Here is a 25,384-nt window from a genome sequence, read left to right as displayed (position 1 = left end):
TGTTGTAGGTGTTTTCCCAAACATGCCCCAATTGTATGGTATAAGGGTTAAAGAATGATGAAATTTGTCACCACTGCCTAGACATTTTATTTTATTTTGGGGGAGGGGTGAGGGGCTATAATTTCTGTGCATAGATGTATAATTATGATGAACAAATAACTTTCTTTTTTGTAACTTTTGCAAGTCTTTTTTTCTCTTCAGTACATACTGTTTCTAGAAATGTTGAGTGGTCTTTTGTAATGCTGTTGTGAGATGTATCATTCTCTAGGACACAATAGTTCTTCACAGAGAAAAGAAGTATGAATGTTGACTATTTCATCTTTACTCTGGGTAGCATTCCAAGAGTCATGTTCCTAAAACACCTCGGAAGACCCTCCATGTCTTCAACATGTAGACACATACATATTTCTTTGCAATGCAGGGGTCCATATGCTCTGAATTAACCCTCCAGAGGTTAAGACACTGGAGCTTTATCACAGGCAATGTTAACTTCTTCCCTTCTGTGAGGTTGATGCTTAGAGTGGAGTTCAGTTGACCTTTCTCGGATCGTGATACATGAGCCACGCTGAAGCCATTTACAGGCTATCCAGTGCCGTCACTTCCTCTGAATGGCTGCCAGTAGGGGCATTTGATCCCACTACATTCTGTAGAGAGAAATGACTACAGTTGAAGGCTCAGCATATCCCTTTAAGACAGGGAATACCATCATTTAGGATTTAGCCAATATGTGGTCTTAGATGAAGATAATAGATTGTGGCTGGCTAATAGTTCTGTTATTATGCTTCAGACTCAAGTTTGGCTATATAAAAACCCAGCAGCAACTAATGAATTTCTTCACTTTGAGTTGGTATCTTGTGAGACATAATTTTCCTGTATTTCTAGAACGGAGTTTAAAAAATAGCCTTGTATATATGCCTTGAGCTTGTTTGAGCAGTAGGTTGTAATTCCTATCATTCTTACCTGCGGGCTTAATCCACATAAAGCAAACAAACCAAATAAAATAAGGTGCGGTAAACAAGAGTGGCATATGATTGAACAGGTTGACTTGCTGCTATCCAACCATGGCAAGGCAGCCAGCTGTTCTTTCTCTTTGTTCTATGGGGATCTCAACGGCCATCATGCTGCAAATTGCACTATTGCCCATCTTGAAGCATATGGTGCGTTCGCGCAGTACAATTATGCATGTGGCAAGAGTGAAAACCTAGGGAATTTTAATTGCTCTGAGAGTGCCCTCGTACCGGTCAGCTTGCAGGAAAATGGAGATGGATGTTGTTATAGAAAGAGAAGAAACCTCCCCACCCCCGTAGGGTGGGCCCCAGCTGGGCCTACGCCATCTTTCCCTACCCCTCCTTCTGGCAGATGATTCACTGCCTGAAAGTGAAAATAGAGAGATGCAAAAGGGAAAAAAATATAAAAATTCAATTAATAAATAAATGGAGAAAAAGCAGAGAGTTACGAAAACAGGGCTAGTAGGATTGAAATAGAACGCAAGAGAGTGCGTGCAGAGCCACTCTTTCAAGATGGTCCTCTGGAGAAAAGAAAACATCTTCAAGGACATTGATTAGATTTTTTTCACCCTGCCTTGCGTAGCTTTAGTTTGTTAAAAGGAGTGGATTCTGTAGAAGCAGCTCTCGTGGGATTCACCTGTACTCTGTTGTGCTTGCTACTTATTATTCCGCAGCTCTTCAGGATTATTTATCCAGGTTCGCTCTGGCTGAGGTGTTGAATTGTGTGAAAGCCTTTCCTGATTGTATATCCTCCCAGGTTTTCTTTGTTGTCACATGAGCGGATGGTATTGTACTCAAAAATTGACAGAAGGCTCTTTGGTTGCTTAAATCTTTTTTTTAAATAGGAAATATTGTCAATGGTAATGGTGCAACTCACAATCAAATCTTTCTAAGATGGTTCTTTGTGATGATTCAGGCAAAACAAAACTGTGAAGAAGATGACATATTGGAAGCAAAATAATGCAACATTTGAGAGCATTCAACAACATATTTACTTCACTAAAAACAAATTAAATTAATAAATCAATCATTTGGTTTTATCTAGTTCATATCTGAACATGCCAGTTTGCTGAACTGCATCAGAATTTTCAGTGATAATTGTCAACAACAGTTGCAAAGTTTTTGAATGCAAACTAATTTTTCAGTTGAAGTGCCATGCATTGAAGAACTGGTCACAGTAACATGAGGAATCTGTATTATTAAGAATGAACGTTTCTTTAAATGCACATTTTTATTTGAAAACTGTTAAAAACTGTATTTAAATATTTATTTCACTTAGAAAAAAGAAAAAGAAAAGAGATAATAAAATATTAATTCAGGACTCAGGATGAAGTTTTATCCATTTAATTGAAACGAATCATTAGCCAGTACACTAAAATGAATCAGACTTATCAGCATTAATTGTCAGAGTCATAATAACTGGCTTAATTGTATTATCTTTAGACTGCCGCTGCTGAAAGATTAACTCCTAAAACTGCCATCCTTTGGCTTGAAAAGCAGAAGCTTGTTCCCCTAGATAGGCATGAAATGTTCCCTAGTGCCACCCCACCACAAACTATTTTGACAGGTTGAGCGCTCGACAGAGTGATAAGACTGTGCTAAATGGCTTTGGAAGCATTCTGTTATCGCCTGGAGTATTGATTAGTGTCTAGCGTTGTGCTGCTTGCTGTGAAGGAGCACAGACTTTTTTTTTGTTTTTTTGGTCTGTGTATGAGACATCGACAGACAGATAAGACTATTGATCCATCTAAAAACAGTTATTGCGCCCAGTATTACCCACTCTTTATGTGACTAATAGCTTTATCACTAGCTCCTTGAAGCACAGATTTGACAAGACAATAATACCGGTGAAGATATTCTCCTGTTGCATGCTGGGCTATATAAAATGATGCTTCATACAATCTGAGAGAGCATGCTAATATATTTCTTGGTCTGTTTGTTCTTTTTATTCAGTCATTTCAATGTACACTTACTGGCCACTTTATTATGTACACATTGCTAGTGCCGGGTTGGACCCCCTTTTGCCTTCAGAACTGCCTTAATTCTTCATAGCATAGATTCAACAAGGTGTTGGAAACATTCCTCAGAGATTTTGGTCCATATTGGCATGATAGCATCACACAGTTGCTGCAGATTTGTCAGCTGCACATCCATGATGCAAATCTCCTGTTCAATCACATCCCAGAGCTGCTCTTTTGGATTGAGATCTGGTGACTTTGGAGGACATTTGAGTAAAGTGAACTCATTATCATGTTCAAGAAACCAGTCTGATGATTTGAGCTTTGTGACGTGGTGACATGTAGTCATAAAGGGATGGACATGATCAGCAACAATACTCAGGTAGGCTGTGGCATTTAAACGATGCTCAACTGGTACTAAGGGGCCCAAACTGTGCCAAAAAACATCCCCCACAGAATTACACCACCACCAGCAGCCTGAACCATTGAGACAAGACAGGATGGATCCATGGTTTCATGTACTTTACGCCAAATTTTGACCCTACCATCTGAATGTCGCAGCAGAAATCGAGACTCATCAGACCAGGCAATGTTTTTCCAATCTTCTATTGTCCAATTTTGGTGAGCCTGTGTGAATTGTAGCCTCCGTGTCCTGTTCTTAGCTGACAGGAGTGGCACCTGGTGTGGTCTTCTGCTGCTGTAGCCCATCTGCTTCAGGGTTCGAGGTGTGCATTCAGAGATGGTATTCTGCATACCTTGGTTGTAACGAGTGGTTATTTGAGTTACTGTTTCCTTTTCTATCATCTCTAACCAGTCTGCCCATTCTCCTCTGACCTCTGACATCAACAAGGCATTTTATTCCGCACAGCTGTGGCTAACTGGATATTTTCTTTTTGGACCATTCTCTGTTAACCCTAGAGATGGTTGTGCATGAAAATCTCAGTAGATCAGCAGTTTTTTAAATACTCAGAACTTCAGCAAGTCATCTTCACCACATCTAGATGCCTAAATGCAGTTGCTCCCATGTGATTGGCTGATAAGCAATTTGTGTTACCAAGCAATGTGTACCTAATAAAGTGGCCAGTGAGTGTATTTTATGATATTTTATATAAGATAGTAAAGTGACAGTTAACATCTTTTGTAATAAAGTAAATTAATGTAATTACTTTGACAGAATTACACACAGATAAAACCAGCTGACATGTCAACTCATTTAGAATTTTGTAATATCCAGTGGATTCTGGGTGACACTGAGAATCATCTTCTTTTCAAAAGAATTCCTGGCCTGTTCAATGACTATATATATAGCAGTACCTGAAAGCAATTTCAGTGGGCAGCAGAGGTGAATGATGTCATGGCATTGAGGGCTGGAGTCTATGGAAGCGTATGGGTAGCAATATTCAATTTTGGATGTAATATGCAAAATGACAATGCAATATGTAAAATGACAATGCATTTCTGTATTTACATTTACATTTTCCAATACATTTGTTTGGTGCAAAATGAAAATGAAAATTAAATTACATAATTTTCATTTGCCATTTCATATACCAGTTTTGATATGTAAAATGAAAACGAATTTTAACGCTTTATAGGTTGCAAAATTAAAATGAAAATGTATTACAGAAATGATTAGATATGTATAACATGTTCAAGCAAAAACTGTGGCAAAATTATCATTTAAATGCTATTTTTCTTAAATGCATTAACACTCACAGTCAAGACACTTACGATTGCATTTTCATTCAGTGTCCCGCAATGAATGTAGCAAAATTCAATGTGCACATTGAAAATGCATTCCGAGCCGATCAGGTGTCCGCCCCCTCCCGCCATGTCAATCACTGCGTGAACAAGGCGGGGCTTGCAGAAGGTCAGAGACTCAAATCTCAAGAAGAAGATTCAAGTGAGAGAACATGGACAAGACAGTTGGTCCATGTACGTTTTGATCATTTCGGTTTATGGCTTCAATATTTTATTCGCACTTGTGGGCGGAGCTGAAATACTGCTTTCATCTGATTGGTCGAATCGCTCCACCTTCAGCTTGGTCTTTTCATTCTTTCAGGCAGAATAAGAGTCAGTGCGAGTGAAGCACTGTAATGTCTGAAACCACTGCTCACTGTTAATTAGCATAATATTTTAATCAGATGTAACATAATTCGTGCTGCTGAGACCTGCAAATTATTTCTAGGTTGTAGTATTGTATGAATATTGCCCCACTGATAAATACAGTGCAAATAGTTCTGTCTCTTTGGATAAAAGTGAAGTGGAAATAAAAATCAATAATAGACTGAACAGTTCCATGTCTGTAATATTTACTACTCTCATCTTTTAAGTCATAAGGCACTAGGTATGTGTGTGTGACATTAATAAATAATTGTAAAAATTAATATAGTTACATTTCTGAAATAAAAATAGTAAAATTAGCTCTATGCTGCTCAGTGCTCCTGTAGCCTACCCCAGAGCGCCCTCTCGCGGCTGTAGACGGTAATGTTTTCTCTTGGTTTCTGAATAAATGCGACTTAATAGTCCAGTGCGACTTATATATGTTTTTTCCTCGTCATGACGTATTTTTGGACTGATGCAACTTATACTGAAAAATACGGGTAACATTATTATTATTATTTATTATGAGAGTAATTGACACAGACTAGAACTTTAATGTTTCACCAAATTCAGCTCAGATCTTCAGACTCGTCTGACTCGTGTTGCTGTATAACTGGTCAGAGACAGACCAAGGAGACAGAACTTTTTGCACTGTTTTAATCAGTGGGACAATATTTATACAATACTATAACCTAGAAATAATTTAACGGGGTCTCTTGCAAGTCGCAGCAGCACGAATTATGTGCCCAGCTACATCTGATTCAAATATTATGCTAATTAACTGTGAGCGGTGGTTTCAGACATTACAGTGCTTCACTCGCACTGACTCTTATTCTGCCTGAAAGAATGAAAAGACCGAGCTGAAGGTGGAGCGATTCGACCAATCAGATGAAAGGAGCGCTTCAGCTCCGCCCACAAGTGCGAATGAAATATTGAAGCCATAAACCGAAATGATCAAAACGTACATGGACCAACTGTCTTGTCCATGTTCTCTCACTTGAGATTTGAGTCTCTTGACCTTCTGCAAGCCCTGCCTTGTTCACGCAGTGATTGACATGGCGGGAGGGGGCGGACACGTGATCGGCTCGGAATGCATTTTCAATGTGCACATTGAATTTTGCTACATTAATTGCGGGAAATTGAATGAAAATGCAATCGTAAGTGTCTTGACTGTGAGTTTTAATGCATTTAAGAAAAATACCATTTAAATGATAATTTTGCCACAGTTTTTGCTTGAACATGTTATACATATCTAATCCTTTCTGTAATACATTTTCATTTTCATTTTGCAACTTATAAAGCATTAAAATTAGTATACATTTTACATATTAAAACTGGTGTATGAAATGGCAAATGAAAATTATGTAATTTAATTTTCATTTTCATTTTGCACCAAACGTTGCACAAATGTATTGGAAAATGTAAATGTAAATACAGAAATGCAATGTCATTTTACATATTGCATTGTCATTTTGCATATTACATTCCAAATTGAATATTGCTACCCATATGCTTCCATAGGAGTCTGGGTCGGGAGTCTGACAGAGGAGTTCTCATCAAGCTGCAGTCTCCCTTCTGATTGCTCTTTGTGATCAGATATAATGGAGAAGCCGACATCTGCTGCATTTCAATGCGGTCCCTGTGTTTTCCCGGCCTTGTTGATCCCAGATCAGAGCAGAGTGATTGCACGATCACAGTAAGATCACAGGAAAATCTCAGCTGTTATATAATGTAGCTTTGTACATTATCATTTAATTTCCAAATCCTCATTGGCTTCTGTAAACCTTTGAAGTTAAAGGTGAGGTTTCAATAAACTGCATAATAACTGTTTTCACACAAATTTCCAGAGATGCTCATCTGCCATTGGTTGAACAAACAGCCCTAAACTCACACCATTGGTTGAGCTAGTGTTGCCTGGTCAGGATGATCAAATAAACAGTGCAAGTCAATACTCAGTGTTTTTACACTTTTTTGGGTTAATTAAACTATACAAGCCTTACTTAGCCAGTATTTGGGATAAAATTAAGTATTTTAAGATTGAAATAGTGTTAACATTCTCCACATGCTTTAATATTACAAAAACATTACAGTTCATTTTAATAAATAAAAAAAATGCATATCTTTAAACAAAAACTGTTACCATTTATAGACTACAAAGACAAGTTGGCAGCTAATGCTTCACTCAAAATTAATTTTCCTTTATTAAGATTTAACATGTGAAAAATTAATTGGACTATTTATTCATCCACTGATGACAGCAAGAGAGTTTTTAGTCATGTGTTCCTCAGCGGCCTATCAAAGACAGTGGCTCAAGCTCTGGCCAGCCAGGCCAGGTTATTAAAACAGCATTTGCCGTAATAGGCAGAAAAGTATTTTTATCTTTATCCCGCGTGGAGCCCGGCTCCATCTCACAGGACAGGAAGTCATTTCCGGGAACGTTTGATTACACCGGGCTGCCAAGACTCACAAAGCAAGACGCCACTTCCCTGCAGAAAGCATCCTCACCCACACTGACTCATCTAGTGCTGGATCGTGTGCTTGGAGCTGTAACGTAGACCACACTGTGGTGTATTATAATGATTAATGGCAGTGCAATCCTCTGCATACATATTTCTTGAAATGTATATTTTAGAAGCAGGGATATGTGTTTGAAATGAGTTGCATATGGGTACTCACTCTAAATATATATGTAGCACTCTATTAGGTGTGTGCCGGTACTAGTATCGGTACCGATTGGTTCCCGGGCAAATTCCAAATGGAAGTAATCATCCCTATCCCCTTGGAGTGGGGACTTTGGAGTGAATAGGGCACGTGTGTGCCATTAAGTAGTCGTTAGGAATGCACTTTGCAAAAGGAGTGACATAATTTTCTCATTATATTCAGCTGGCATGTTCCTGTGACAACGCAGCACATGTCTGTCACCAGATCTCGCTGTTCTATTGTCATAAATGTATTTTTTTTTTTATTATTGTTGTTAGCACTTTTCCCATTATAACAGTCTGGGTTCGCAAGTCTCCATTAATTTTCTCCACAGGGAAATCCATTTTAATGATAATTTATAATCTAGTTTATAATTTTTTTAATAGCTAAATTTGTGGTGAAAATTAGGAGTGGCTTAACAAGAGGAATACGACGACTGTAGCCAAATTTCTTGACACGTCTGTGTGTGGTGGCTCTTGATGCCTTGACCCCAGGCTCATTCCATTCCTTGTGAAGTTCACTCAAATTCTTGAATCGATTTTGTTTGACAATCTTCATAAGGCTACGGTTCTCTCATTTGGTTGTGCATCTTTTTCTTCCACACATTTTCCTTCCACTCAACTTTCTGTTAATATGCTTGGATACAGCACTCTGTGAACAGCCAGTTTCTTTGGCAATGAATGTTTGTGGCTTACCCTCCTTGTGAAGGATGTCAATGATTGTCTTCTGGACAACTGTCAGGTCAGCAATCTTCCCCACGATTGTGTAGCCTAGTGAACCAAACTGAGAGACCATTTTGAAGGCTCAGGAAACCTTTGCAGATGTTTTGAGTTGATTAGTTGATTGACATGTCACCATATTCTAATTTGTTAAGGTTGAATTGGTGGGTTTTTGTTAAATGTGAGCTAAAATCATCACTTTTTAAAAGATTAATAATAAATTAATAAATTAAAAGAGCCAAAGATTACTTAAGTCTGTGTGCATTGAATTTATTTAATACACAAGTTTTACAATTTGAGCTGAATTACTGAAATAAATTAACTTTTCCACGACATTCTAATTTACTGAGATGCACCTGTATTGTTTCATATAAGCAAAATACTGAAATCCTTTTAATTTTTTATTTGATTAATGTCATTGGCGAAGCTCCATTTGATTGTAGTTCTTTCCGTCAAGTACATATGTAGTCTTGTATTTATTAATTTTTTGTCTGATTTATTATTATTATTATTATTATTATTTTTAAATTCAAATGTGTAATATTATGATTCATCTCATAGCTGGTTGGCATGGTTCATGAGTTATAATACTTTAACAAAGATCTATTTTTTTATTGTTAGAGTTAGGGTTTAATCCTTATGGGGAAAAATTATGTAAAAAAAAATAAAATAAAAAATGCTTCCAGAATCAACACCGCTGAAAATGTGGGTGGGCATTAATGCCTGTCCACCTCTTTTTGTAAAATCAAATCACAGTCTTCCAATCAAACACTTCAAATCCTCTCCTCTTTTTCAGCTTCTTCAACAATGTGCACACCCATGTTGGTTCCACTTATCTGATTTCATATGGCTCATTTGCATATTTGCTCGTTTAGGAGTAATGCTCGCCAGTCCCAAAAACAGTGCTTCTCCCCAGAAAGGCTAATGAGCTAGGACGAGTGAAGAGACAGCCATCTTTCAGCTATGCACTGGTGAGGAAACACAGATGCAAGTCTCTGATTTGATTAGCTGTAGAAGATAACCCTCTCACAGAAGTCGGAAATGAGTAAACATGGTGTCTGTGGTTGTTTTTTGGTCATAGCGACCTTAAAGAGGATAAGCACACCTTCTCATTCAAAGAGTTTTCTTTATTTTCATGACGATGAAAATTGTAGAGTCACACTGAAGGCATCAAGGGCTATTTGACCAAGAAGGAGAGTGATGGAGTGCTGCGCCAGATGACCTGGCCTCCACAGTCACCGGACCTGAACCCAATCGAGATGGTTTAGGGGTGAGCTGGACCGCAGACAGAAGGCAAAAGGACCAACAAGTGCTAAGCATCTCTCGGGGAACTCCTTCAAGACATTTCAGGTGACTACCTCTTGAAGCTCATCAAGAGAATGCCAAGAGTGTGCAAAGCAGTAATCAAAGCAAAAGGTGGCTACTTTGAAGAACCTAGAATATGACATATTTTCAGTTGTTTCACACTTTTTTGTTATGTATATAATTCCACATGTGTTAATTCATAGTTTTGATGACTTCAGTGTGACTCTACAATTTTCATAGTCATGAAAATAAAGAAAACTCTTTGAATGAGAAGGTGTGTCCAAACTTTTGGTCTGTACTGTATATATATACAACCCGAATTCCGGAAAAGTTGGGACGTTTTTTAAATTTTAATAAAATGAAAACTAAAAGAATTTCAAATCACATGAGCCAATATTTTATTCACAATAGAACATAGATAACGTAGCAAATGTTTAAACTGTGAAATTTTACACTTTTATCCACTTAATTAGCTCATTTAAAATTTAATGCCTGCTACAGGTCTCAAAAAAGTTGGCACGGGGGCAACAAATGGCTAAAAAAGCAAGCAGTTTTGAAAAGATTCAGCTGGGAGAACATCTAGTGATTAATTAAGTTAATTGATATCAGGTCTGTAACATGATTAGCTATAAAAGCTTTGTCTTAGAGAAGCAGAGTCTCTCAGAAGTAAAGATGGGCAGAGGCTCTCCAATCTGTGAAAGAATGCGTAAAAAAATTGTGGAAAACTTTAAAAACAATGTTCCTCAACGTCAAATTGCAAAGGCTTTGCAAATCTCATCATCTACAGTGCATAACATCATCAAAAGATTCAGAGAAACTGGAGAAATCTCTGTGCGTAAGGGACAAGGCCGGAGACCTTTATTGGATGCCCGTGGTCTTCGGGCTCTCAGACGACACTGCATCACTCATCGGCATGATTGTGTCAATGACATTACTAAATGGGCCCAGGAATACTTTCAGAAACCACTGTCGGTAAACACAATCCGCCGTGCCATCAGCAGATGCCAACTAAAGCTCTATCATGCAAAAAGGAAGCCATATGTGAACATGGTCCAGAAGCGCCGTCGTGTCCTGTGGGCCAAGGCTCATTTAAAATGGACTATTTCAAAGTGGAATAGTGTTTCATGGTCAGACGAGTCCAAATTTGACATTCTTGTTGGAAATCACGGACGCCGTGTCCTCCGGGCTAAAGAGGAGGGAGACCTTCCAGCATGTTATCAGCGTTCAGTTCAAAAGCCAGCATCTCTGATGGTATGGGGGTGCATAAGTGCATACGGTATGGGTAGCTTGCATGTTTTGGAAGGCTCTGTGAATGCTGAAAGGTATATAAAGGTTTTAGAGCAACATATGCTTCCCTCCAAACAACGTCTATTTCAGGGAAGGCCTTGTTTATTTCAACAGGACAATGCAAAACCACATACTGCAGCTATAACAACAGCATGGCTTCGTCGTAGAAGAGTCCGGGTGCTAACCTGGCCTGCCTGCAGTCCAGATCTTTCACCTATAGAGAACATTTGGCGCATCATTAAACGAAAAATACGTCAAAGACGACCACAAACTCTTCAGCAGCTGGAAATCTATACAAGGCAAGAATGGGACCAAATTCCAACAGCAAAACTCCAGCAACTCATAGCCTCAATGCCCAGACGTCTTCAAACTGTTTTGAAAAGAAAAGGAGATGCTACACCATGGTAAACATGCCCCGTCCCAACTATTTTGAGACCTGTAGCAGAAATCAAAATTGAAATGAGCTCATTTTGTGCATAAAATTGTAAACTTTCTCAGTTTAAACATTTGCTATGTTATCTATGTTCTATTGTGAATAAAATATTGGCTCATGTGATTTGAAAGTCTTTTAGTTTTCATTTTATTAAAATTTAAAAAACGTCCCAACTTTTCCGGAATTCGGGTTGTATATATATATATATATATATATATAGTAATTTTTAAAAAATCATGCATTTTAAAAAACTATAGTTGACCTAGCACCCAAATATTAGCCAGTTAAACTGTCTGCTCAGTATATTGCTCTGTCACTAATTTTAGAGGATACTAATATAGATTTTTCAATGGCTGATGCTGATATGCCAGATCATCGGCATATTAAGAGTTTGTTTGAGCTTAGGTGAACATTTGCAGATTTGATTTGCTAATTTGACTAAATCACTGTTTGGTTTAATGATGCTAAAAAAAAAAAAAAAAAAAAAAGTAAATTCCTTTGGACTTTATTGATAGTTTTCAGTATTTAATCAAATAGACATTATAGCAAAATTAAAATTACTTAAGGGATTTTATGATCAGGCTGTATTTACACTTATAAAAACAGACGCTAATGTGCTACAAGTGGGACTTGTTTTATGAGAAGTAAATTACACTTTTTTTCAAAGCACCTCAGCAAGGCGTTCCTCAAAAGTCCAGAGTGTTTATGCAGCAGTTTATGTCTTTACTCATGAACCACTGCCATCACGCCTGACCAAACATGCTGGTCCTCAACATCTCAGTAGGTCACTACAAGTGCCCTTTGCACTCGCTGCCAGCCCTGAGCTAAAGACTTCTAATATGACTCAAATGGATACAGAAAAGTATTTAGATAGAGGAGCTTGTTGAGAAGCACATTTACATAGAGGAATTGATGTAGTTTAAGCAAATGTTCATTTGTAGGTGGGCCTGGGTGAAGTGATCATAGTTGACAATGGTTAGTTGCATCTCAGAATTAGGTCACACCGCCTTTTCTCAATTGCTCTCTCTCTCTCTCTCTCTCTCTCTCTCTCTCTCTCTTGCTTTTCTTCCCAGTCATGCATGATGGGCTGTTCTCATCAGCCTTTGTTTAATATCGCTTCAAAATTAATTTGGGCTCAATAATGGGACTTTTCGGCAAGCATGAAAGGATATAAATATGGAAAAGGAGAAAAATATAGGAAAAATATATGAAATAAACGATGATATTGCCATCTAGGAGTGATGTAATGTTGTTATTAATAGTTATTTAGACTTCTATAAATTTAAATGTCACGCATAAAAAGTTCACAGTTACTTTTATGCTTATTCTTTACTTTTAAATATTTCTGATTCAGAAATTTGATTACATTAGCAATTTTTAAATTCTAATAAATGCACACCTGTGATTGTACATTGTGTATTAATGCATCAGGTAAAAAAAAAAAAAAAGCCTACTAAAAAAAAAAAAAAAGTTTTCAGTTTTCATGCCAAAATTGCTAGTGAAGTTCACAAATAAATGACAAGTAACATGATTTAAACATGGAGATATTGACATAGTATTTTCTTGTAAATCATACTTCAATAATCTAAGTCTAATAACTTCAAAACATAATTAAGAGTTTACTAATGTAATGTACAGTTACTAGTTATATTATTAATTAGAATTGTTTATTCTGATTTTATTTGTGTATTGTATTGTCTTTTTATCATATTGTTTTTGCTGACATCTACTACTACTAATACTGATAATAATAATAATAATAATATTGATTATTATTATTATTGCTATTAATAATAATTATAATTAGTAGTAGTAGTAGTAGTAATTCAAGGATGTGAAGGAAAAAAAATCTTATCTGTGATGAAATCCTTAGCACACACCCTCGAGTGGGTTATAACTTGTATTCTGACTTTAAAAATAAGCCAGTTGCCACTCTTCTAAACGCTGTGACATGAACTTTTGAATTTATTTAGCTAAAGTCAAAGAAATATTCTGAAAAAGGACAAACAAGGGGCATACAGTGATTTGTATGCAGAGACCAGGTCTGCGTGATGATGTGCTGTCCCCTGATGTGTACTGGCTCCCCTCAGTGCCTGTAGTTTGACCTTGAAGATAGCATTTGGCCCGACACTGAGAGCCAGCAGCCTCCTCAGATGGTGAGCTAGCACTCTGTGAGTGCTAGTTAATGAGTTCTATTCAGCTGCCGTACACACTGCTAGCACCCTCAGAAGATTGAGCCGAACCGAGCACAACCGTACCCTCGACCAGACGCTAATCAGGCCAGGCTACCGCTGCCATTTCCCCTCACAGACGTGTCACACACATGCCCAGACGGATTAATAGGAAGATGAGAGAATACATCTACACTGAAGGATAGAGAGAAAAGCGAGAGAAAAAGAGAGAGTGAGTTATTAGGAGGCTTTCCCATCCAAAGTAACAGCTGGTATCATTTGCATAATACCCATCATTTTACTAGGCTTCTTGTCAAATCATGATGAAGAAAAAAAAAATATTGCAATACAAAAACTAGTTCATTAGCGCTTCCAAGAACTCACATGCACATGTAGCTTTGCAGTCAAGACAGATTTTATCCAGTATTTACAAGAATCCATGAACAATATCTGTATCTAAGCATCTGTAGTAATATTTCTTCATGTTATGTGTCAGGTTCACAAATATTTTAATTATTTGTAGCATTAAGCTATTCTGTTAATGGTATTCATAGCATATATTGTATGACAACATATGTAATGTAATTTATCATACTAAGAAACGTAGATTTCAGCGACCTCTGAACTTAAATATTTATTGAACAAAAATAAATGTTTTTGTAGACTTAATATAGAATATGTGTGTGTACATGCAGGTTTCATGTGCATAGAGTTCTTCTCTGTTTGGATCTTATCAGCCCCTGGCCATTTGTGGTTACATGTTGGGGAAGGTTCTCAATTGAAACTGGCTTCTTGAAGGCAAACCGCAGCAGATTTGCTTATTAAATTACCCCATCTCTGCATGACTGCATCATGGCTGGGAGGTAGAGGGCTGCTGGGACCACGTCAAACCTGGATTTTACCCTCATAACAGTAACAAATGCCTCCCTTCCCTTGCCTCCATTAAACCTGGTTTTGTAGTGTATTTAATCCACTATAAATAAAAGCAGAATGACAAGTCAGCACCATCAGACTGCAGGTTAGAATGGTGTAATTGCGTGAAGGCATTGTAAAAACAAAACTTCATCTTGTAGCAGACCCACACTTTTCCCACACCACAGTTTAAGGTCAGAGCTGCATTATCTTGGCTGCATTTATCTTTGTCGTGTGACATTGTGAGCCACAAAACCATCATGATGTATGATGCCTTTCATGGTTGGATATTTATTGCTGCTGGCCTCAAACCAGCCATCTTGAGGTTTTGTATCAGATTAGCATATTGTTTAAGATAGTATGGTTTCTGGCTTGATGTTAAGGGGCTTTAATAACACAGTATAGTGAAAATGTAATGAATAAAAATGCATTGCAAAAAAAAAAAAAAAATTGCAAAATATTCAAGAGCATGCTTGAATGCTCTGATGTATGCATCCGTTGACAAGTGGTAATTTCAGACAGGATGGTTCTGATATCAGTTCCACTGAATTTCTGTTTATTTTTAGACACATCCTCAAAACAGGTCTTATGTGTATCTGTCAAATGCTCAGTCAGACCTTTTTTTTCTTAGGTATTTACTTAAGTGTTCTAGCATACACAGGATAAACTAAGATTACATAGAAATAGATTTTAATGCCATTTATGCAAAATATGAAAATGGACCTAATACCCGTCCATGTGGAATACCATGTATTAAGTTGTGTCAGGCTTGAGCCCAGTCAGTTTAATGCCATTAAAAACCCTGAAACCCCCAATTATTTTTCCTACAACCCCATCAGTCAACCCTCTCCATGTCCATTTGCTTGTGAAAAAAAAGCACTGGTGCTCTAGGCTATACAAAACAATACATAATACTGCCTACTGGTGGGTCTTTAGTCTTTTTAATTTATTTTGGATGCTCAGTGCTGTTGTTGAATATCTGCGGTGCCTTGTAATGAAATACCCGCTGTGCAATTTTGCAAGTGTGTCAAGCAGTGCATGACCAGATATGCAAATCTAATACAGAAGTGGAATTTTGAGTATTTTTTACATCTGGGGCTGATAAAAGTAGTTTTGAAATCAATGAATACATAATAAAGAGGTGTCCACACTAGATAGAAATCCGAGTTTGTTGGCTTATAAACTAGTTTCTTGTCTCAAATCTGTCTCTTTTTCACAGAGTGGCCGCACACAGCATGCGGTGTAATGGTATAACAAATTGCAGATGAGGAATGGTAATTCGAACGGATGAGTTCCTGTCTGATGGTGTATCAGTCTCGCTCTCTCTTTCTGTCTGGTTCCTCACAGAGAGAAATGGTCATGTGACCAGAACCCCACCAGGCAATCTATCTCTACATATCAAGGTCAGATCCATTTTTCTTGGAACAACCACCTGCTGTGGTTCTAGCACGTAAATTCGCCCACCTTCGATTTGTTTACCCTTGATTTACCAAAAAAGTGGCTTTCAGCATGGCAAAAACTGACAGAAACATGTCGCCTAGAAATTTCCTTTGCCCATGTATTGCTCCAAAATATTCGCACCCATTGGTTGAAGATAATAACATTGATGCTCTTTGTGTTACTAAAAATACAAATGCTGAGCTGAATACTTGAGCAAGCAGACAAGCTAGTGCACACATCAGCTCAAAAAATGTATGCCGCTACCATAGAGAATTATAATACTTTGATGAGGAAGCAAAACTCGGTGCATGTTGTACATCATTGTCCGTGGAGGAACTAGGTGTCATTAGAAAGTGCATCAGCAGTGATTCCCAGGTCAGCTTGATGCAGAAGCAGGTGGTTGATGACTCAGGAAAACTGGCTTCTGTTTATTCGAAACAACAGTCCAGCTTCCACCGGTCCCACTGTGGCTCAAATTTGATTGATGACACTAATTACTATGTCACTACTCATTTCAAAACCTTGATCTCTGAGCATGTGGCTTTGGCTCATCTCCTGTATACACACACCTTTATCCAGGGTCTATGTCACCCGCCTGTCCTCTCTAATGTCCCCTACTGTGTTTTACAGGCCTCCTATCCTCTGTCACTGGCTCCCTCCTCTCTTTCCCCAAAACTTTAATTGGAGATTATTAGGCTAGATATGCATGAGTTTATATTGTCTGCATTTTTCTCTAGTCATTGTGAAACAGCTTCGGATCTCAAATCCACTGGTTTAGGAAAATAAGCGCTGGGTGAGCTGAAGAGTTTTGTTGCAATTTTGGTGCATAATAGTGGAGGGGTTTGACTCCTATAAACCTGTTGCACATAAAAATGGCAAGAGTTTTCTCAAAACTGACAGCCAGTTTAGCTAGGTTTTTATAGTTCCAGGAATATATAGTCAGCAGGCTTATGATATGAATAATCAGATATTTGAAAATATACTCTTTTTAACAGTATTTAAGAAAATGATAATCGAAGTAAAAAAAAACAAAAAAACTTCTGGATACAAAGGTACGTATATTATAATGGAGAAGGAATGGAAAAAATAGAACAAAGAAGAAGAACAAAGGAAATAAAGGAAAATAAGGGAATGCCTATTAATATACCTATGTGTAAAATTTTACAGATTTTATTATTTGTGTGTTTGTGTGTGTGTTTACTGGTGTATATGGTTCATGAGGACACAAATGTGTATAATGACATGGGTACTACGATGTGAACATGGTTTATGAGGACACTTTCTGTCTACCTGTAAACAAAAGGCTTAAAAAAAACATATAAAACTGTGTTTTATGAAATTCAAAAATTTTCAGTAGTTTCTGTAAGGGGCAGATTTAGGTGTAGGGTGATAGAAAATACAGTTTTTACTTTACAAAAACCATTATGCCTATGGAGAAACCACAAATGCAAGTGTTTGTGTGTGTGCCTCTGTGTATGAAAATTCAGACTATTTGACTGGAATTTGGAATTTCACTAAAATCTTGCTGCATAAATAATAGCACATTTGGTATTTATAGTTATTATTTCATTCTGTATATAATGTAATTTTTTAAAGATAAAACCCCCAATAGTCTTGGAAATTTCATGATAGTGACAACTCAGGCGGTGAAAGATATCCCCGTAGTAGTTATATCAAACATTGCTGACTAGCAGGATGGAGTTTAGCTCTCATGGGAGCCTTTGCATAAGACTCAACGCAACTGCCTAATATGCTGACTTATTTAGCTACATTATATACACAAATTTCTCTGTGATGTTAGATGACATTAATTAACAGAATTTGCATAGCTTGGATCTGCGAGCGCATATTCTTTTGAGTTACAGCATGCTGTTTGCTCTCTCAGGCAATGTGTTTTGTGGCCTGTGTTTATGGAGCTAAGAGGTAATGTGTGGATGTATTCAGCTCTTTAATGATGGTTGGAATATAAAATGACACACTCATCCATTACCGTGACGTTACTTGCTGCATGCTGATTAGTCTCACACAGCCCGGTCCAGAGATAACACCCGAATTAAGACCCACGTGTAAATTGCATTAACTAATCAGTGAATGCTTGATGAATGCTAGCCTAGCATGAAAAATAGTTTCAAGGTTATGGTTTTTTTTTTTTTTTTTTTTCAGGTAGAAGTCACTCTGTGGCTCCTTCTACATTAACAAATGAGTGTTTACCAGTTACCCCGGCTAATTAATGATAAAGGATTAAGATGTTCCCTGCTGCATGTTTGCGGTTGGGGTTTGCGACTGCCGCATATCCCACGGCACTGTAAACACCGGCTCCAGGGGTTCATAGGTGGGGACTTGTTTCGACTCGTCCCTGTGGAGACAGTGGCGCAAACGTTGGTCCCCAGGCAGAAAATGACAACTCTGACAGCGGCAGCCCACTGGAACACAAAACCGGTTTCATTGGTAAACAAATCACAGTCGTTTGTGTCAGAGCCACAGACACACTTTTGACATCTCTCTGTGACATCAATCTAGAAAGCTAAGGATAGTGTCACAGATCATGTAGAGTATCTGTGAAACGCGAGTAAATGTGAGATAACGGGCTTGGACTAGTGACAGACGTGCAGTTGGTGCAAAATATGCCCCGTGTAGCCTCAACCACACAGTTGGAAAGCAAATTGATGCGGGATTGCAGAATCTCAGGGGTAACATGATTTGAGTCTTGCATCTGTCCACGCGGTTGCCTGGTTCCCTCAGGCGGGGCAGAAGCTGGCAGAGTGGGCTAGAATGGGTGGGCAGAGGAACTTGGGATGGGATAGAGGGGATTGGCTTATTGGCTTTCACTCCCTCCAGGACTTCTGCTGCTGGCTTGGGAACGCCGATACTCATGGCTGCCATCATTTCGTTTCAGAAGCCGATTATCAACTGGAAGAAAGAAAGGCAGAGTTTGAATTCCCATAGATTGTATTACAGGCTCTGTCATAGACTCATGCCACAGAGCTGCTTGTGTTACAGATTGAATCCTGACGACATTCACAAAGCAGTTTTTTTTCTCAGATAGATAAATGCTGAATAATTATCATTTAAACATGCCATGCTCTTGTTTTCTTAGTTTTTCATCTTTTAGTTAAGTATCTCATTATGATTGCTTGAAACTACATCTGGATCAAATTCGAAATGGTGATTAAAGCATAGATGAAGTAAATATCTTCCCCTAAGCACCCCAAAAGCTTGCACATTCCTAAACCACCTCCTGGATCACCATTTCATTCAGTAACATTTGGCAGTTTTGTTTACTGTTTAAAGTTCGGTAGTCGCACTATTTTGCATATGCATCTGCTTATACACTTATTTGCTTGCTTCTTCTTCACTTGTTTTTGCATAAAGAGATTCTGTATTATAGCGCCCCCTACCATATAACAAGGAAGCATTGTGTCATAAATGATGAAAAGTTCTGTCAATGGCAAAGAAATAATTAAAGTGGCAGACAACAAACAGCAGCAGAAACATAAACAGAATGTTTAAGTTTGTTTGTTATATGGTTAATACTGTATGGTTACTGTTATGGTTATATTTATAGTTATTGTTCTTGGTGTGAACTGGCCTTTAGTCCACTAAGTAACAACCTAGCAATCACCAGAGCACTGTAGCAATGGCCTACTTTAGGAATCACCTTAAGAAATATAGAACAACTTTGCAACACCTCAGCAGCTCCATAGTAAAGTCTTGGGAATCCCACACGACACATACTGTAGGCACAGACCAGTCATATTTTATTCAGTCTAGTTGTAATCTAATTCTTCAAATATAAATGAATCAAATTAAAAGTCTTGTCATCTGTGCATGTGGATTGATGTCATTCCCAAACTAAATGCTGGTAATTAACAGAAATGTCACACAGTAATTTAATCTCTCTCACTTTCAAAGTCTTAAATGTTTAAGAGCCTTAAATATTTAATAATGAATATGTACACATTAATTATATGGATGTACATAGACTTTGCGGCTGAAATATGTACTCCTTTGACTAAAAATTCACAATTCTCTTTGATATTGTGTAAACAGAGAGCGTTAGTGTGTTAGTATATCAATAGTGAAGTCTTGAGTGATGGTGGCTGGCTTTGCTTCGCCAGCACAGAATTAAGCAACAGGTTACAAAAGGAACAGCCAGGTCAAAGTACTGGCACGGATGAAGGAACCAGACCCAACAATGCCCACCCTTAAGACCCAGCACACAATATATACCTCATCACAGAATAAATTTTACACCAAAAACTCCAATCCACCCTCTCGGTAAACCATCTGTGGATGTTGCCGGTTCAGTGAAACGCATGAGAAAATGGATATATAATAATGAACAAGAAACCTTTGTCCGATCCTTTGGGAATCAATTTGCACCGGAACTAAGTCTCTCTTGCACACACATAAGAGTGCTTTTTAAATCAGCACAAGAGCTCAGATTATCACATGCTTGCTACCCAGTTAGCACACCATTGCTTTGGTGTAAACAAAAAAAAGAGAGAGAGAGAGCGAGAGAGGGGTTTCTGTTGTTTTAGTCTGTACAATAGAAGTCAACAGTTGCCAAAACTGTTGGTTATCAACAATCTTCAGCATATATTATTTTTTTGTATTCTACAAGTTATGCAGGTTTGGAATAACTTGAGGTTGGAATTTTTGGATGAACTATCCGTCAAATATATCGTTGTTGTTATGCAGTGAATTTTCATTTTGCAAGAACTTGCAAATTGTTATAATGTTGGAGAAAGTTAACAATAACGATGTCATTTTCAAAAACTTGCACTTACCAATTTTCCCAAAACTAGCCGAAAAACTTACCTAAAACAAGCAAAAACCAGTGCCCCAAAACGCTGTTGTCATGAAAATGGACGACCAGAAGTAATGAAAGGTCTTCTGTTTTATGTTGAAAATAGTGTCCTGGAAACAAAAAATAATCCATTGTTTTAAGTTTTGGCTTCCAGAGGAATTGTATTATTTTTTATTTTATTTTTTTTTACACAGTATTACAATGTAACCTAATTGCAACCAAAATACAATGTTGTAAAAATGTGTTGCTCTTTCTGGCTAGCCATGCAGCTCAAATCAGTGTTGTCCACATATATGAAACTTTGCACATTTGTAATCCTTTAATGGATGTGCAATTTTGAGTACAATTGGTACAAACCGTAAATGGCAAGGCCAGGTGGTGCCGTAAAATGGAGATGGGACTGTCCTGTAATATTGATGGAGGGAAAAGGCTGCATGACAGCCGAAACAAGAGAAGACATCGTATTGCAGGAAGCTGACTTTTAGCGGTTGATGAGGTGACGCTTGACCCTGAGAGCCAGCGAAAGCAAGCAGCTCACTGAACCAAGGCAAGTTTATCCAAGCAGATCAATGCTACTTAATATCAGCGAGGCTGGCCACCCCATCCCGTCTGCCACATCCACTACTGAGGGTACGCTGTGGTTTACTCCCACTCTGACAGATACAGATGGTGTCAGTTACTGCCAGAAAGAAAAGAAGATGAAAAAGCGAGGACCTCCAGGTCCTTAGAAGACGAGAGATGCCACAGACAGACATGCAGGAAAACTGTCTGTCAATTACGCTTTATTCTCTGGCTTATAGCAGGGCGGCACGGAAGGGAAGGCAATTAATTATTATTGTGGGCTCTCCATTCTGATCTTGGAGATTGTATCTGATGCACATTTCCTCCGGCACAATTACGGAGGCTGCTAACTATTGACATTTAGAAGGTTGCTGATTTGAATTATCAGAGACGTTAGTAATTTGGGGTGCTAAGTGGGTTTTGATTTCCACACTCAACGCAGGCGGGCGGGATGACGAAAGTAAAATTAGGCGCTAATTTGAAGCTAGAGATGTAAATCAGAATGATGTAGTAGGAGCTGATAAAACAGAGAGCAATAAAGACATGGTGGAGAGTTGGGGGGGGGGGGTTGGGGTACCCAATTCCCTTTTGTTCCAACACACAAAACAAACTAGATGCTGCAAGACTTTTTAATCAACATTGCAAGCTGTAACCACTGTAGAAATTAGAGGGAAGTCCTTGTCAGTCAAAATATTGATGGCTAATCAAATAAAAACGTGGGCTTTCCTGTGTTTTCTAGACACTATGACCCTTGCAAGGTAAGAAGTAGCCTAAAATGTAATACCTGACAACCAACTAATATCCAGTTATGCTGAAGAATGTAACCTTTTTTAAAACATTAACATTAACAGATTAACAGCATTAACAGAGCCAATTACAATATATATAATGAAAGTAAAATATATATATATATATATATATATATATATATATATATATATATATATATATATATATATATATATATATATATATATATATATATATATATACTGTGTATATATATATGTGTGTGTGTGTGTGTGTGTGTGTGTGTGTGTATTATAATATAATATTATTTATATATATATATATATATATATATATATTTCTTCAAATATATTAAAATATTTGCTTTTTTTATAAAATAATTGCATTCGCAAATATCATATATATATGAACAAACTGCTAGTTATCTTATTAGTTTAATATAGAAATTACAAAGCCAGGTTGTAATGACATAAATATGCTACGATTCATTTAATGCTAAACCTACTTTACTTCAGAATCTGAAGAAAACGTACAGTAAAGTACTTTGAATGTTGAAGAATATATATTAATATATAATGTATATTACATAATATCACACTATATTTCCTTTAAATACTACTAAAATGAGTACAGTACATAATAGTAAAGTAAATTATACTTTGAATGTTAACGAATTATTGTCCTTTAAAATACTACTAACCGACCAATGATTCTTACAGAACATTTATACATTTAACTACTGGCCATAGTGTAAAAAAAAAAAATATATATATATATATATATTTTTTATTTTTTTACATTTCAGTTACACCTTGTCAATAAATGAGCAGATACTCCAAAGACCCAATACATCATAGAGCCTATTTATTTATCAAAACAGCAAATTATCTTGTTAAATTATTTACGCAAAGCCTAATTATTATTTATAAACAAATCCTGAGAGAGATTAGCAGATTCCCTTGCTCCAGAGCCATATCAGTGGAATAGCCATATAAGAGTGTTTACACTTCAACATGTATGAGTGTGTCTATGAACATGACAATTGGGCTGTGTTTTCACACACATACATACACTCGACAGTGTGGCGTGTGCCCAGTGTGTGTTAGGTGATAGGACTGATGGAGAACCGATAATCCCTCTGAGCCACAGAGCATACATCCTAGAGTTTCATTAGCCCACTGTGTCCGTCAGAGAGAGAGAACGACACACACACACACACATACACACACACACACACACTCAGAGCCTGTGATCCCTAGAGAGAGGGAAAATTTTGAAGGGGAGTGAAAGCAGGGGTCAGCATTTTTAATAAGGGAACAATTACAGGCTCCTGCTGAACAGATGGTATTATTCATGCAGTTAAACATGACACAGACATTTACATCATTTCCAGTGACAAGCCCACAGGTAGATATATGGAAGTCCATTATAATGCCATGTGCTTACACTGAGCTTGTGATTGCTAATGACAATGTATTATAGTGCAGCCTACTTGAAAAATAAACCTGAGCCGCAAATGTCACATTTCTAGAGTGTTTGAAAAACGAGAGGAACAGAAAGAAACAGAGAGAGAAAAAAAAAATTAACTCCAGTATGACCTGCAGGCCATGGGCACTTTTTGTAACAGTTTCATATTTATTTAGTCCTAATTAGTTGTAATGCTTTAATCTGACGGTGGAAAATTGCCCTTATTCATTTCTGAGTCATGTTTTTAGTCCAAACACTAGTTGCATGTCTAAATAATTCTTTCAATTGGATTTTGTAAATCAGGGTTACCGTTTAGTCCCCGTTTACATCACAGTATATGTTATCATCCAGTACCCAGCTAATTATTTAGTAAGTCTGACTAATGTGCTTAATGTAGTATTTATTTATTTATTTTTTATGTTTTATATAACATATGATTGTTGATGTGTGAATGCATATTATGTTAATTATGTTATATTAATAATACTAGTTAAATGTATTGTGGATGTCTTATGACACTGTCCTGAAAGAGAAAATAATTAAATTAATAATAATAATAATTATTATTATTATTATTAATATTATTATTATTATTATTATTATATTGGTTTTATAGCCAGCCTAAGGCACACCTGTGCAATAATCATGCTGTCTAATCAGCATCCTGATATGCCACACCTGTGAGGTGGATGGATTATCTCGGCAAAGGAGAAGTGCTCACTAACAGAGATTTAGACAGATTTGTGAACAATATTTAAGAGAAACATGCCTTTTGTGTACATAGAAAAAGTCTTAGATCTTTGAGTTCAGCTCATGAAAGAAGGGAGCAAAAACAAAAGTGTTACATTTATAATTTTGTTCAGTGTATATTTATGAGGTGTTTCATGTTTATAGTATAAATATCACTAAATTTGGTTTAATTTGCAATAGGCTTATATTATAACAGCTTTCAGTATTTGCAGTTTACTACTCAAATAGATGTATCTTGTTTTAAAGATTATGCATATTTTACTGAAAAACAAGACAATAATATGTTTTGCAGTAGAAAAGCTCTGGCTTTAATCGCATTATTGTACCTTGTCTGGTTATGACACAGTGTAACACTAATGAAATAATGAAATCTGCTCATGTACATGATCTTTAGCGTTCCTTTGCGAGTGTGCATTGCTTTTTAGATGCCGCAATTTGTTGCCTCAGTGCAATCAGGAACGCTGTTACACAATGCATTGACCTCATTATCTCATTTAGTCAATCATATCATTAGAAGAAATGAAAAAAGTTGCCTGTGAACTCAAGGCAAGTATGAAATAAATGCAGCCGCAACCTCTAATGGCAAAATGGTCAGCGACTGCTTTATAAATCAGAGCATAATTACAGTCGTACCCGGCTCAGTGCATTTGCATAAATTCTCATAAGAGGGCAATGTTATGTTGTACCAACAAAATAAATAAAGAAGACAAACAAAAGAGATAATCTTGCCAGCATGCCAAATATGTCCCCAGTGAATAGCGCTGAATTCATCAAAAGCGTGTTATTGGCCTGGATATAATGTTGGTGGCCATTTTATGTGCCTGAGTAGACAAAGAAGACCCGAAAAGAGATGTGAAAAAGGGGTTCCTAATGGATTCTGCACAGAGCGAAGAGAGTCGGGAGGGGGTGTGTGTCACAGTATGCACAGAGCTCTCTTTTTTCCCACCAGCCTCTGCCCATCAGTGGAGCCCGGGTCGCTGTGGAAATGTCATGACAGGCATATGCTGTTGG

At 37.3% G+C, this 25,384-nt stretch overlaps 1 protein-coding gene across 3 annotated transcripts in view; it reads left to right on the top strand.

Annotated features, from left to right (window-relative positions):
- Nucleotides 1-25,384, top strand: part of aff2 (AF4/FMR2 family, member 2) — a 221,992-nt gene that overhangs the window by 76,142 nt on the left and 120,466 nt on the right. The window lies entirely within an intron of this gene.

The sequence above is a fragment of the Carassius carassius genome, chromosome 29 (genome assembly GCF_963082965.1).
Source record: "Carassius carassius chromosome 29, fCarCar2.1, whole genome shotgun sequence".
NCBI classification, from domain to species: Eukaryota; Metazoa; Chordata; class Actinopteri; order Cypriniformes; family Cyprinidae; genus Carassius; species Carassius carassius.
Note: the sequence above shows the minus strand (reverse complement) of the source record. Positions and strands in the feature narration are given on the sequence as shown.